Source organism: Staurois parvus, unplaced genomic scaffold (genome assembly GCF_062004578.1).
Source record: "Staurois parvus isolate SC_StPar_1 unplaced genomic scaffold, SC_StPar_1.0 ptg000662l, whole genome shotgun sequence".
Taxonomy (NCBI): Eukaryota; Metazoa; Chordata; class Amphibia; order Anura; family Ranidae; genus Staurois; species Staurois parvus.
The window spans coordinates 956,773-970,155 of NW_028318458.1; the positions used below are offsets into that span (position 1 = coordinate 956,773).

The following is a 13,383-nucleotide window of genomic DNA, read 5'->3' on the forward strand; positions in this document are numbered from 1 at the left end:
GCCTACACTATGGCAGGACTGGTGGACCCAGTTTTGGTGCCGCAGATAAAACAGAAACAAATCATTGCACATTCTTACAAAGAAACAACATCCACAGTGGTTATCATACGCTGAGAGCAAACCATGAACTAAAGGCAAAGCCAAAGAGCCTCGGCTTTTCATGTGCCAAGAGAAAAGGGTGAAACTGAGAAGGACCAGAAAGATCTTTCACTCTTTTTTTGAAAAAAAAATAAACCAAAAACTCTTTACATTCCTCTCTGTCTCTTCAATTTCATTCCCTGTCTTGTCCAAGTGCTGAGCAATGGGGCACATGTGCTTGCTTTCAACAAGCCTTATTGGGCTTGATATGAAATTGCTTTTGGAAATCTGGCCTTTCATTTCAAAGAGGTTGCTGCTTTTCTTCCGCTTTTCGCCACTCCTTCTATAAGATGCTGAGAGACACTATTAAAAAGCCTTTGAAACATAGCAAAGTGAAGCAAAAACACTCAATGCCCATTTCAGAAGCGGTCCTTCTCCAGTTTCCCACAGTTGCTAAAAAGGGCCTAATCCACGTCAAGGCTGGGAGTCCAACGTTTGCGGGTAAAGATAGGAGGGAATGCTATTTCTTTTGGGCTTTTTTCCAAGGAAGCCAAATCCATGCACAAATCATTTCCCACCGGTAATCATGCAGTGAGGAAAAGCGGCGAAAGGGGGAAGTTAAAGTACCCGTGCTATTCAAAGGCAAAGAAAGCGTTTTGAAATCAGGGAGGACAACAAGGTGGGGACTTTTCCCATTTTTCCCACCTTTGTAAAAGCCCTTTTGGATCCTCTGTTCTGTTTTCTTTCTGTGTGATGAAAGGGAGTGAAGCCCGTGACATGGTGGATGTGTGGAAAATGCATGTGTTTTTTTCCAGGGTGAGTAGACAGTGTATGTTGCAAGCTCTGTTAGATGCAGAGTTGGCGATTTCGGCTCCTGAGGAAAATGGTGGAGGGCAAAGGAGCTTTGAAAGCTTGAGCTGCTGATGACTTTTCCCTGGATATGGCTTCTTGCAAAGCTTGAAAGATGCAGAGTAGCGGCTTTCAGCCATTAAGGACTCCAAGTGGCAGAAAAAGCCTAGAGAAGAGTGCCTCGTGTGAGGATCGAACTCACGACCTTCAGATTATGAGACTGACGCGCTACCTACTGTGCTAACGAGGCAGCGTGCTGGAAGATGGGCACTTGTCCCCCCTGCCCACCACGCTTGGAAGACCATGGCAGTGCTAGTTTTCTTCTCGCTTTGGTTTTCTCTATTTCTCCCACAACAGCCTTGGCAGTTTTCCCATATGGTCTAGCGCTTAGGATTCCTGGTTTTCACCCAGGCGGCCCGGGTTCGACTCCCGGTATGGGAAATGCAAGACATTTTAGTGACACGCTTGCTCCTGCTACTTAAACCTGCCAAACTCTTTTCCCCTTGCAACCTCAAATCATTCCCTTGTTGGCAAAGTACCAAGCAACGCAACATACATGCTCTGCTTCAACAACCCCTAGTGCTTTACTTCCAACTGCTTTACAAATCTGCCCACATAGTCCAGCGGGTCTTGCTGCTTTGCCTCCCTCTCTCTACGCTCATTTTGAGGACAATTTATCAAAGAGTCGAAAGACATGCGAACACTAAAAACTTGCAAACACTCACAGTCATCACTGACCGGTCATAAAAACCCAATGAAATCAACGAAGAAAACCCCAGGCGACATTAAGAATATTCCGTCCCCACCTTGCCTTCATGGAAGGAAAACAAAACAAAACAAAGGCCTACACTATGGCAGGACTGGTGGACCCAGTTTTGGTGCCGCAGATAAAACAGAAACAAATCATTGCACATTCTTACAAAGAAACAACATCCACAGTGGTTATCATACGCTGAGAGCAAACCATGAACTAAAGGCAAAGCCAAAGAGCCTCGGCTTTTCATGTGCCAAGAGAAAAGGGTGAAACTGAGAAGGACCAGAAAGATCTTTCACTCTTTTTTTGAAAAAAAAATAAACCAAAAACTCTTTACATTCCTCTCTGTCTCTTCAATTTCATTCCCTGTCTTGTCCAAGTGCTGAGCAATGGGGCACATGTGCTTGCTTTCAACAAGCCTTATTGGGCTTGATATGAAATTGCTTTTGGAAATCTGGCCTTTCATTTCAAAGAGGTTGCTGCTTTTCTTCCGCTTTTCGCCACTCCTTCTATAAGATGCTGAGAGACACTATTAAAAAGCCTTTGAAACATAGCAAAGTGAAGCAAAAACACTCAATGCCCATTTCAGAAGCGGTCCTTCTCCAGTTTCCCACAGTTGCTAAAAAGGGCCTAATCCACGTCAAGGCTGGGAGTCCAACGTTTGCGGGTAAAGATAGGAGGGAATGCTATTTCTTTTGGGCTTTTTTCCAAGGAAGCCAAATCCATGCACAAATCATTTCCCACCGGTAATCATGCAGTGAGGAAAAGCGGCGAAAGGGGGAAGTTAAAGTACCCGTGCTATTCAAAGGCAAAGAAAGCGTTTTGAAATCAGGGAGGACAACAAGGTGGGGACTTTTCCCATTTTTCCCACCTTTGTAAAAGCCCTTTTGGATCCTCTGTTCTGTTTTCTTTCTGTGTGATGAAAGGGAGTGAAGCCCGTGACATGGTGGATGTGTGGAAAATGCATGTGTTTTTTTCCAGGGTGAGTAGACAGTGTATGTTGCAAGTTCTGTTAGATGCAGAGTTGGCGATTTCGGCTCCTGAGGAAAATGGTGGAGGGCAAAGGAGCTTTGAAAGCTTGAGCTGCTGATGACTTTTCCCTGGATATGGCTTCTTGCAAAGCTTGAAAGATGCAGAGTAGCGGCTTTCAGCCATTAAGGACTCCAAGTGGCAGAAAAAGCCTAGAGAAGAGTGCCTCGTGTGAGGATCGAACTCACGACCTTCAGATTATGAGACTGACGCGCTACCTACTGTGCTAACGAGGCAGCGTGCTGGAAGATGGGCACTTGTCCCCCCTGCCCACCACGCTTGGAAGACCATGGCGGTGCTAGTTTTCTTCTCGCTTTGGTTTTCTCTATTTCTCCCACAGCAGCCTTGGCAGTTTTCCCATATGGTCTAGCGCTTAGGATTCCTGGTTTTCACCCAGGCGGCCCGGGTTCGACTCCCGGTATGGTAAATGCAAGACATTTTAGTGACACGCTTGCTCCTGCTACTTAAACCTGCCAAACTCTTTTCCCCTTGCAACCTCAAATCATTCCCTTGTTGGCAAAGTACCAAGCAACGCAACATACATGCTCTGCTTCAACAACCCCTAGTGCTTTACTTCCAACTGCTTTACAAATCTGCCCGCATAGTCCAGCGGGTCTTGCTGCTTTGCCTCCCTCTCTCTACGCTCATTTTGAGGACAATTTATCAAAGAGTCGAAAGACATGCGAAGACTAAAAACTTGCAAACACTCACAGTCATCACTGACCGGTCATAAAAACCCAATGAAATCAACGAAGAAAACCCCAGGCGACATTAAGAATATTCCGTCCCCACCTTGCCTTCATGGAAGGAAAACAAAACAAAACAAAGGCCTACACTATGGCAGGACTGGTGGACCCAGTTTTGGTGCCGCAGATAAAACAGAAACAAATCATTGCACATTCTTACAAAGAAACAACATCCACAGTGGTTATCATACGCTGAGAGCAAACCATGAACTAAAGGCAAAGCCAAAGAGCCTCGGCTTTTCATGTGCCAAGAGAAAAGGGTGAAACTGAGAAGGACCAGAAAGATCTTTCACTCTTTTTTTGAAAAAAAAAAACCAAAAACTCTTTACATTCCTCTCTGTCTCTTCAATTTCATTCCCTGTCTTGTCCAAGTGCTGAGCAATGGGGCACATGTGCTTGCTTTCAACAAGCCTTATTGGGCTTGATATGAAATTGCTTTTGGAAATCTGGCCTTTCATTTCAAAGAGGTTGCTGCTTTTCTTCCGCTTTTCGCCACTCCTTCTATAAGATGCTGAGAGACACTATTAAAAAGCCTTTGAAACATAGCAAAGTGAAGCAAAAACACTCAATGCCCATTTCAGAAGCGGTCCTTCTCCAGTTTCCCACAGTTGCTAAAAAGGGCCTAATCCACGTCAAGGCTGGGAGTCCAACGTTTGCGGGTAAAGATAGGAGGGAATGCTATTTCTTTTGGGCTTCTTTCCAAGGAAGCCAAATCCATGCACAAATCATTTCCCACCGGTAATCATGCAGTGAGGAAAAGCGGCGAAAGGGGGAAGTTAAAGTACCCGTGCTGTTCAAAGGCAAAGAAAGCGTTTTGAAATCAGGGAGGACAACAAGGTGGGGACTTTTCCCATTTTTCCCACCTTTGTAAAAGCCCTTTTGAATCCTCTGTTCTGTTTTCTTTCTGTGTGATGAAAGGGAGTGAAGCCCGTGACATGGTGGATGTGTGGAAAATGCATGTGTTTTTTTCCAGGGTGAGTAGACAGTGTATGTTGCAAGCTCTGTTAGATGCAGAGTTGGCGATTTCGGCTCCTGAGGAAAATGGTGGAGGGCATAGGAGCTTTGAAAGCTTGAGCTGCTGATGACTTTTCCCTGGATATGGCTTCTTGCAAAGCTTGAAAGATGCAGAGTAGCGGCTTTCAGCCATTAAGAACTCCAAGTGGCAGAAAAAGCCTAGAGAAGAGTGCCCCGTGTGAGGATCAAACTCACGACCTTCAGATTATGAGACTGACGCGCTACCTACTGCGCTAACGAGGCTGCGTGCTGGAAGATGGGCACTTGTCCCCCCTGCCCACCACGCTTGGAAGACCATGGCGGTGCTAGTTTTCTTCTCGCTTTGGTTTTCTCTATTTCTCCCACAGCAGCCTTGGCAGTTTTCCCATATGGTCTAGCGGTTAGGATTCCTGGTTTTCACCCAGGCGGCCCGGGTTCGACTCCCGGTATGGGAAATGCAAGACATTTTAGTGACACGCTTGCTCCTGCTGCTTAAACCTGCCAAACTCTTTTCCCCTTGCAACCTCAAATCATTCCCTTGTTGGCAAAGTACCAAGCAACGCAACATACATGCTCTGCTTCAACAACCCCTAGTGCTTTACTTCCAACTGCTTTACAAATCTGCCCGCATAGTCCAGCGGGTCTTGCTGCTTTGCCTCCCTCTCTCTACGCTCATTTTGAGGACAATTTATCAAAGAGTCGAAAGACATGCGAAGACTAAAAACTTGCAAACACTCACAGTCATCACTGACCGGTCATAAAAACCCAATGAAATCAACGAAGAAAACCCCAGGCGACATTAAGAATATTCCGTCCCCACCTTGCCTTCATGGAAGGAAAACAAAACAAAACAAAGGCCTACACTATGGCAGGACTGGTGGACCCAGTTTTGGTGCCGCAGATAAAACAGAAACAAATCATTGCACATTCTTACAAAGAAACAACATCCACAGTGGTTATCATACGCTGAGAGCAAACCATGAACTAAAGGCAAAGCCAAAGAGCCTCGGCTTTTCATGTGCCAAGAGAAAAGGGTGAAACTGAGAAGGACCAGAAAGATCTTTCACTCTTTTTTTGAAAAAAAAAAACCAAAAACTCTTTACATTCCTCTCTGTCTCTTCAATTTCATTCCCTGTCTTGTCCAAGTGCTGAGCAATGGGGCACATGTGCTTGCTTTCAACAATCCTTATTGGGCTTGATATGAAATTGCTTTTGGAAATCTGGCCTTTCATTTCAAAGAGGTTGCTGCTTTTCTTCCGCTTTTCGCCACTCCTTCTATAAGATGCTGAGAGACACTATTAAAAAGCCTTTGAAACATAGCAAAGTGAAGCAAAAACACTCAATGCCCATTTCAGAAGCGGTCCTTCTCCAGTTTCCCACAGTTGCTAAAAAGGGCCTAATCCACGTCAAGGCTGGGAGTCCAACGTTTGCGGGTAAAGATAGGAGGGAATGCTATTTCTTTTGGGCTTCTTTCCAAGGAAACCAAATCCATGCACAAATCATTTCCCACCGGTAATCATGCAGTGAGGAAAAGCGGCGAAAGGGGGAAGTTAAAGTACCCGTGCTATTCAAAGGCAAAGAAAGCGTTTTGAAATCAGGGAGGACAACAAGGTGGGGACTTTTCCCATTTTTCCCACCTTTGTAAAAGCCCTTTTGGATCCTCTGTTCTGTTTTCTTTCTGTGTGATGAAAGGGAGTGAAGCCCGTGACATGGTGGATGTGTGGAAAATGCATGTGTTTTTTTCCAGGGTGAGTAGACAGTGTATGTTGCAAGCTCTGTTAGATGCAGAGTTGGCGATTTCGGCTCCTGAGGAAAATGGTGGAGGGCAAAGGAGCTTTGAAAGCTTGAGCTGCTGATGACTTTTCCCTGGATATGGCTTCTTGCAAAGCTTGAAAGATGCAGAGTAGCGGCTTTCAGCCATTAAGGACTCCAAGTGGCAGAAAAAGCCTAGAGAAGAGTGCCCCGTGTGAGGATCGAACTCACGACCTTCAGATTATGAGACTGACGCGCTACCTACTGCGCTAACGAGGCTGCGTGCTGGAAAATGGGCACTTGTCCCACCTGCCCACCACGCTTGGAAGACCATGGCGGTGCTAGTTTTCTTCTCGCTTTGGTTTTCTCTATTTCTCCCACAGCAGCCTTGGCAGTTTTCCCATATGGTCTAGCGGTTAGGATTCCTGGTTTTCACGCAGGCGGCCCGGGTTCGACTCCCGGTATGGGAAATGCGAGACATTTTAGTGACACGCTTGCTCCTGCTGCTTAAACCTGCCAAACTCTTTTCCCCTTGCAACCTCAAATCATTCCCTTGTTGGCAAAGTACCAAGCAACGCAACATACATGCTCTGCTTCAACAACCCCTAGTGCTTTACTTCCAACTGCTTTACAAATCTGCCCGCATAGTCCAGCGAGTCTTGCTGGTTTGCCTCCCTCTCTCTACGCTCATTTTGAGGACAATTTATCAAAGAGTCGAAAGACATGCGAAGACTAAAAACTTGCAAACACTCACAGTCATCACTGACCGGTCATAAAAACCCAATGAAATCAATGAAGAAAACCCCAGGCGACATTAAGAATATTCCGTCCCCACCTTGCCTTCATGGAAGGAAAACAAAACAAAACAAAGGCCTACACTATGGCAGGACTGGTGGACCCAGTTTTGGTGCCGCAGATAAAACAGAAACAAATCATTGCACATTCTTACAAAGAAACAACATCCACAGTGGTTATCATACGCTGAGAGCAAACCATGAACTAAAGGCAAAGCCAAAGAGCCTCGGCTTTTCATGTGCCAAGAGAAAAGGGTGAAACTGAGAAGGACCAGAAAGATCTTTCACTCTTTTTTTGAAAAAAAAAAACCAAAAACTCTCTACATTCCTCTCTGTCTCTTCAATTTCATTCCCTGTCTTGTCCAAGTGCTGAGCAATGGGGCACATGTGCTTGCTTTCAACAAGCCTTATTGGGCTTGATATGAAATTGCTTTTGGAAATCTGGCCTTTCATTTCATAGAGGTTGCTGCTTTTCTTCCGCTTTTCGCCACTCCTTCTATAAGATGCTGAGAGACACTATTAAAAAGCCTTTGAAACATAGCAAAGTGAAGCAAAAACACTCAATGCCCATTTCAGAAGCGGTCCTTCTCCAGTTTCCCACAGTTGCTAAAAAGGGCCTAATCCACGTCAAGGCTGGGAGTCCAACGTTTGCGGGTAAAGATAGGAGGGAATGCTATTTCTTTTGGGCTTCTTTTCAAGGAAGTTAAATCCATGCACAAATCATTTCCCACCGGTAATCATGCAGTGAGGAAAAGCGGCGAAAGGGGGAAGTTAAAGTACCCGTGCTATTCAAAGGCAAAGAAAGCGTTTTGAAATCAGGGAGGACAACAAGGTGGGGACTTTTCCCATTTTTCCCACCTTTGTAAAAGCCCTTTTGGATCCTCTGTTCTGTTTTCTTTCTGTGTGATAAAAGGGAGTGAAGCCCGTGACATGGTGGATGTGTGGAAAATGCATGTGTTTTTTTCCAGGGTGAGTAGACAGTGTATGTTGCAAGCTCTGTTAGATGCAGAGTTGGCGATTTCGGCTCCTGAGGAAAATGGTGGAGGGCAAAGGAGCTTTGAAAGCTTGAGCTGCTGATGACTTTTCCCTGGATATGGCTTCTTGCAAAGCTTGAAAGATGCAGAGTAGCGGCTTTCAGCCATTAAGGACTCCAAGTGGCAGAAAAAGCCTAGCGAAGAGTGCCCCGTGTGAGGATCGAACTCACGACCTTCAGATTATGAGACTGACGCGCTACCTACTGCGCTAACGAGGCTGCGTGCTGGAAGATGGGCACTTGTCCCACCTGCCCACCACGCTTGGAAGACCATGGCGGTGCTAGTTTTCTTCTCGCTTTGGTTTTCTCTATTTCTCCCACAGCAGCCTTGGCAGTTTTCCCATATGGTCTAGCGCTTAGGATTCCTGGTTTTCACCCAGGCGGCCCGGGTTCGACTCCCAGTATGGGAAATGCTAGACATTTTAGTGACACGCTTGTTCCTGCTGCTTAAACCTGTCAAACTCTTTTCCCCTTGCAACCTCAAATCATTCCCTTGTTGGCAAAGTACCAAGCAACGCAACATACATGCTCTGCTTCAACAACCCCTAGTGCTTTACTTCCAACTGCTTTACAAATCTGCCCGCATAGTCCAGCGGGTCTTGCTGCTTTGCCTCCCTCTCTCTACGCTCATTTTGAGTACAATTTATCAAAGAGTCGAAAGACATGCGAACACTAAAAACTTGCAAACACTCACAGTCATCACTGACCGGTCATAAAAACCCAATGAAATCAACGAAGAAAACCCCAGGCGACATTAAGAATATTCCGTCCCCACCTTGCCTTCATGGAAGGAAAACAAAACAAAACAAAGGCCTACACTATGGCAGGACTGGTGGACCCAGTTTTGGTGCCGCAGATAAAACAGAAACAAATCATTGCACATTCTTACAAAGAAACAACATCCACAGTGGTTATCATACGCTGAGAGCAAACCATGAACTAAAGGCAAAGCCAAAGAGCCTCGGCTTTTCATGTGCCAAGAGAAAAGGGTGAAACTGAGAAGGCCCAGAAAGATCTTTCACTCTTTTTTTGAAAAAAAAAAACCAAAAACTCTTTACATTCCTCTCTGTCTCTTCAATTTCATTCCCTGTCTTGTCCAAGTGCTGAGCAATGGGGCACATGTGCTTGCTTTCAACAAGCCTTATTGGGCTTGATATGAAATTGCTTTTGGAAATCTGGCCTTTCATTTCAAAGAGGTTGCTGCTTTTCTTCCGCTTTTCGCCACTCCTTCTATAAGATGCTGAGAGGCACTATTAAAGAGCCTTTGAAACATAGCAAAGTGAAGCAAAAACACTCAATGCCCATTTCAGAAGCGGTCCTTCTCCAGTTTCCCACAGTTGCTAAAAAGGGCCTAATCCACGTCAAGGCTGGGAGTCCAACGTTTGCGGGTAAAGATAGGAGGGAATGCTATTTCTTTTGGGCTTCTTTCCAAGGAAGCCAAATCCATGCACAAATCATTTCCCACCGGTAATCATGCAGTGAGGAAAAGCGGCGAAAGGGGGAAGTTAAAGTACCCGTGCTATTCAAAGGCAAAGAAAGCGTTTTGAAATCAGGGAGGACAACAAGGTGGGGACTTTTCCCATTTTTCCCACCTTTGTAAAAGCCCTTTTGGATCCTCTGTTCTGTTTTCTTTCTGTGTGATGAAAGGGAGTGAAGCCCGTGACATGGTGGATGTGTGGAAAATGCATGTGTTTTTTTCCAGGGTGAGTAGACAGTGTATGTTGCAAGCTCTGTTAGATGCAGAGTTGGCGATTTCGGCTCCTGAGGAAAATGGTGGAGGGCAAAGGAGCTTTGAAAGCTTGAGCTGCTGATGACTTTTCCCTGGATATGGCTTCTTGCAAAGCTTGAAAGATGCAGAGTAGCGGCTTTCAGCCATTAAGGACTCCAAGTGGCAGAAAAAGCCTAGAGAAGAGTGCCCCGTGTGAGGATCGAACTCACGACCTTCAGATTATGAGACTGACGCGCTACCTACTGCGCTAACGAGGCTGCATGCTGGAAGATGGGCACTTGTCCCACCTGCCCACCACGCTTGGAAGACCATGGCGGTGCTAGTTTTCTTCTCGCTTTGGTTTTCTCTATTTCTCCCACAGCAGCCTTGGCAGTTTTACCATATGGTCTAGCACTTAGGATTCCTGGTTTTCGCCCAGGCGGCCCGGGTTCGACTCCCGGTATGGGAAATGCGAGACATCTTAGTGAAACGCTTGCTCCTGCTGCTTAAACCTGCCAAACTCTTTTCCCCTTGCAACCTCAAATCATTCCCTTGTTGGCAAAGTACCAAGCAACGCAACATACATGCTCTGCTTCAACAACCCCTAGTGCTTTACTTCCAACTGCTTTACAAATCTGCCCGCATAGTCCAGCGAGTCTTGCTGCTTTGCCTCCCTCTCTCTACGCTCATTTTGAGGACAATTTATCAAAGAGTCGAAAGACATGCGAACACTAAAAACTTGCAAACACTCACAGTCATCACTGACCGGTCATAAAAACCCAATGAAATCAACGAAGAAAACCCCAGGCGACATTAAGAATATTCCGTCCCCACCTTGCCTTCATGGAAGGAAAACAAAACAAAACAAAGGCCTACACTATGGCAGGACTGGTGGACCCAGTTTTGGTGCCGCAGATAAAACAGAAACAAATCATTGCACATTCTTACAAAGAAACAACATCCACAGTGGTTATCATACGCTGAGAGCAAACCATGAACTAAAGGCAAAGCCAAAGAGCCTCGGCTTTTCATGTGCCAAGAGAAAAGGGTGAAACTGAGAAGGACCAGAAAGATCTTTCACTCTTTTTTTGAAAAAAAAAAACCAAAAACTCTTTACATTCCTCTCTGTCTCTTCAATTTCATTCCCTGTCTTGTCCAAGTGCTGAGCAATGGGGCACATGTGCTTGCTTTCAACAAGCCTTATTGGGCTTGATATGAAATTGCTTTTGGAAATCTGGCCTTTCATTTCAAAGAGGTTGCTGCTTTTCTTCCGCTTTTCGCCACTCCTTCTATAAGATGCTGAGAGACACTATTAAAAAGCCTTTGAAACATAGCAAAGTGAAGCAAAAACACTCAATGCCCATTTCAGAAGCGGTCCTTCTCCAGTTTCCCACAGTTGCTAAAAAGGGCCTAATCCACGTCAAGGCTGGGAGTCCAACGTTTGCGGGTAAAGATAGGAGGGAATGCTATTTCTTTTGGGCTTCTTTCCAAGGAAGCCAAATCCATGCACAAATCATTTCCCACCGGTAATCATGCAGTGAGGAAAAGCGGCGAAAGGGGGAAGTTAAAGTACCCGTGCTGTTCAAAGGCAAAGAAAGCGTTTTGAAATCAGGGAGGACAACAAGGTGGGGACTTTTCCCATTTTTCCCACCTTTGTAAAAGCCCTTTTGAATCCTCTGTTCTGTTTTCTTTCTGTGTGATGAAAGGGAGTGAAGCCCGTGACATGGTGGATGTGTGGAAAATGCATGTGTTTTTTTCCAGGGTGAGTAGACAGTGTATGTTGCAAGCTCTGTTAGATGCAGAGTTGGCGATTTCGGCTCCTGAGGAAAATGGTGGAGGGCATAGGAGCTTTGAAAGCTTGAGCTGCTGATGACTTTTCCCTGGATATGGCTTCTTGCAAAGCTTGAAAGATGCAGAGTAGCGGCTTTCAGCCATTAAGAACTCCAAGTGGCAGAAAAAGCCTAGAGAAGAGTGCCCCGTGTGAGGATCAAACTCACGACCTTCAGATTATGAGACTGACGCGCTACCTACTGCGCTAACGAGGCTGCGTGCTGGAAGATGGGCACTTGTCCCCCCTGCCCACCACGCTTGGAAGACCATGGCGGTGCTAGTTTTCTTCTCGCTTTGGTTTTCTCTATTTCTCCCACAGCAGCCTTGGCAGTTTTCCCATATGGTCTAGCGCTTAGGATTCCTGGTTTTTACCCAGGCGGCCCGGGTTCGACTCCCGGTATGGGAAATGCAAGACATTTTAGTGACACGCTTGCTCCTGCTGCTTAAACCTGCCAAACTCTTTTCCCCTTGCAACCTCAAATCATTCCCTTGTTGGCAAAGTACCAAGCAACGCAACATACATGCTCTGCTTCAACAACCCCTAGTGCTTTACTTTCAATTGCTTTACAAATCTGCCCGCATAGTCCAGCGGGTCTTGCTGCTTTGCCTCCCTCTCTCTACGCTCATTTTGAGGACAATTTATCAAAGAGTCGAAAGACATGCGAAGACTAAAAACTTGCAAACACTCACAGTCATCACTGACCGGTCATAAAAACCCAATGAAATCAACAAAGAAAACCCCAGGCGACATTAAGAATATTCCGTCCCCACCTTGCCTTCATGGAAGGAAAACAAAACAAAACAAAGGCCTACACTATGGCAGGACTGGTGGACCCAGTTTTGGTGCCGCAGATAAAACAGAAACAAATCATTGCACATTCTTACAAAGAAACAACATCCACAGTGGTTATCATACGCTGAGAGCAAACCATGAACTAAAGGCAAAGCCAAAGAGCCTCGGCTTTTCATGTGCCAAGAGAAAAGGGTGAAACTGAGAAGGACCAGAAAGATCTTTCACTCTTTTTTTGAAAAAAAAATAAACCAAAAACTCTTTACATTCCTCTCTGTCTCTTCAATTTCATTCCCTGTCTTGTCCAAGTGCTGAGCAATGGGGCACATGTGCTTGCTTTCAACAAGCCTTATTGGGCTTGATATGAAATTGCTTTTGGAAATCTGGCCTTTCATTTCAAAGAGGTTGCTGCTTTTCTTCCGCTTTTCGCCACTCCTTCTATAAGATGCTGAGAGACACTATTAAAAAGCCTTTGAAACATAGCAAAGTGAAGCAAAAACACTCAATGCCCATTTCAGAAGCGGTCCTTCTCCAGTTTCCCACAGTTGCTAAAAAGGGCCTAATCCACGTCAAGGCTGGGAGTCCAACGTTTGCGGGTAAAGATAGGAGGGAATGCTATTTCTTTTGGGCTTTTTTCCAAGGAAGCCAAATCCATGCACAAATCATTTCCCACCGGTAATCATGCAGTGAGGAAAAGCGGCGAAAGGGGGAAGTTAAAGTACCCGTGCTATTCAAAGGCAAAGAAAGCGTTTTGAAATCAGGGAGGACAACAAGATGGGGACTTTTCCCATTTTTCCCACCTTTGTAAAAGCCCTTTTGGATCCTCTGTTCTGTTTTCTTTCTGTGTGATGAAAGGGAGTGAAGCCCGTGACATGGTGGATGTGTGGAAAATGCATGTGTTTTTTTCCAGGGTGAGTAGACAGTGTATGTTGCAAGCTCTGTTAGATGCAGAGTTGGCGATTTCGGCTCCTGAGGAAAATGGTGGAGGGCAAAGGAGCTTTGAAAGCTTGAGCTGCTGATGACTTTT

At 45.6% G+C, this 13,383-nt stretch overlaps 10 non-coding genes across 10 annotated transcripts; 3 read left to right on the forward strand and 7 right to left on the reverse strand.

Moving 5' to 3' along the window:
- Positions 1-1,104: 1,104 nt before the first annotated feature.
- On the reverse strand, positions 1,105-1,177 carry TRNAM-CAU (transfer RNA methionine (anticodon CAU)). The gene has a single exon. It is a non-coding gene; the product is annotated as a tRNA-Met (tRNA).
- A 119-nt stretch (positions 1,178-1,296) lies between these two features.
- Positions 1,297-1,368, forward strand: TRNAE-UUC (transfer RNA glutamic acid (anticodon UUC)). Its single transcript has one exon. It is a non-coding gene; the product is annotated as a tRNA-Glu (tRNA).
- Positions 1,369-2,873: 1,505 nt separating this feature from the next.
- On the reverse strand, positions 2,874-2,946 carry TRNAM-CAU (transfer RNA methionine (anticodon CAU)). Its single transcript has one exon. It is a non-coding gene; the product is annotated as a tRNA-Met (tRNA).
- A 1,694-nt stretch (positions 2,947-4,640) lies between these two features.
- On the reverse strand, positions 4,641-4,713 carry TRNAM-CAU (transfer RNA methionine (anticodon CAU)). The gene has a single exon. It is a non-coding gene; the product is annotated as a tRNA-Met (tRNA).
- A 119-nt stretch (positions 4,714-4,832) lies between these two features.
- On the forward strand, positions 4,833-4,904 carry TRNAE-UUC (transfer RNA glutamic acid (anticodon UUC)). The gene has a single exon. It is a non-coding gene; the product is annotated as a tRNA-Glu (tRNA).
- A 1,503-nt stretch (positions 4,905-6,407) lies between these two features.
- TRNAM-CAU (transfer RNA methionine (anticodon CAU)) lies at positions 6,408-6,480 on the reverse strand. Its single transcript has one exon. It is a non-coding gene; the product is annotated as a tRNA-Met (tRNA).
- Positions 6,481-6,599: 119 nt separating this feature from the next.
- Positions 6,600-6,671, forward strand: TRNAE-UUC (transfer RNA glutamic acid (anticodon UUC)). The gene has a single exon. It is a non-coding gene; the product is annotated as a tRNA-Glu (tRNA).
- A 1,503-nt stretch (positions 6,672-8,174) lies between these two features.
- Positions 8,175-8,247, reverse strand: TRNAM-CAU (transfer RNA methionine (anticodon CAU)). The gene has a single exon. It is a non-coding gene; the product is annotated as a tRNA-Met (tRNA).
- A 1,694-nt stretch (positions 8,248-9,941) lies between these two features.
- On the reverse strand, positions 9,942-10,014 carry TRNAM-CAU (transfer RNA methionine (anticodon CAU)). The gene has a single exon. It is a non-coding gene; the product is annotated as a tRNA-Met (tRNA).
- Positions 10,015-11,708: 1,694 nt separating this feature from the next.
- TRNAM-CAU (transfer RNA methionine (anticodon CAU)) lies at positions 11,709-11,781 on the reverse strand. The gene has a single exon. It is a non-coding gene; the product is annotated as a tRNA-Met (tRNA).
- Positions 11,782-13,383: the final 1,602 nt, after the last annotated feature.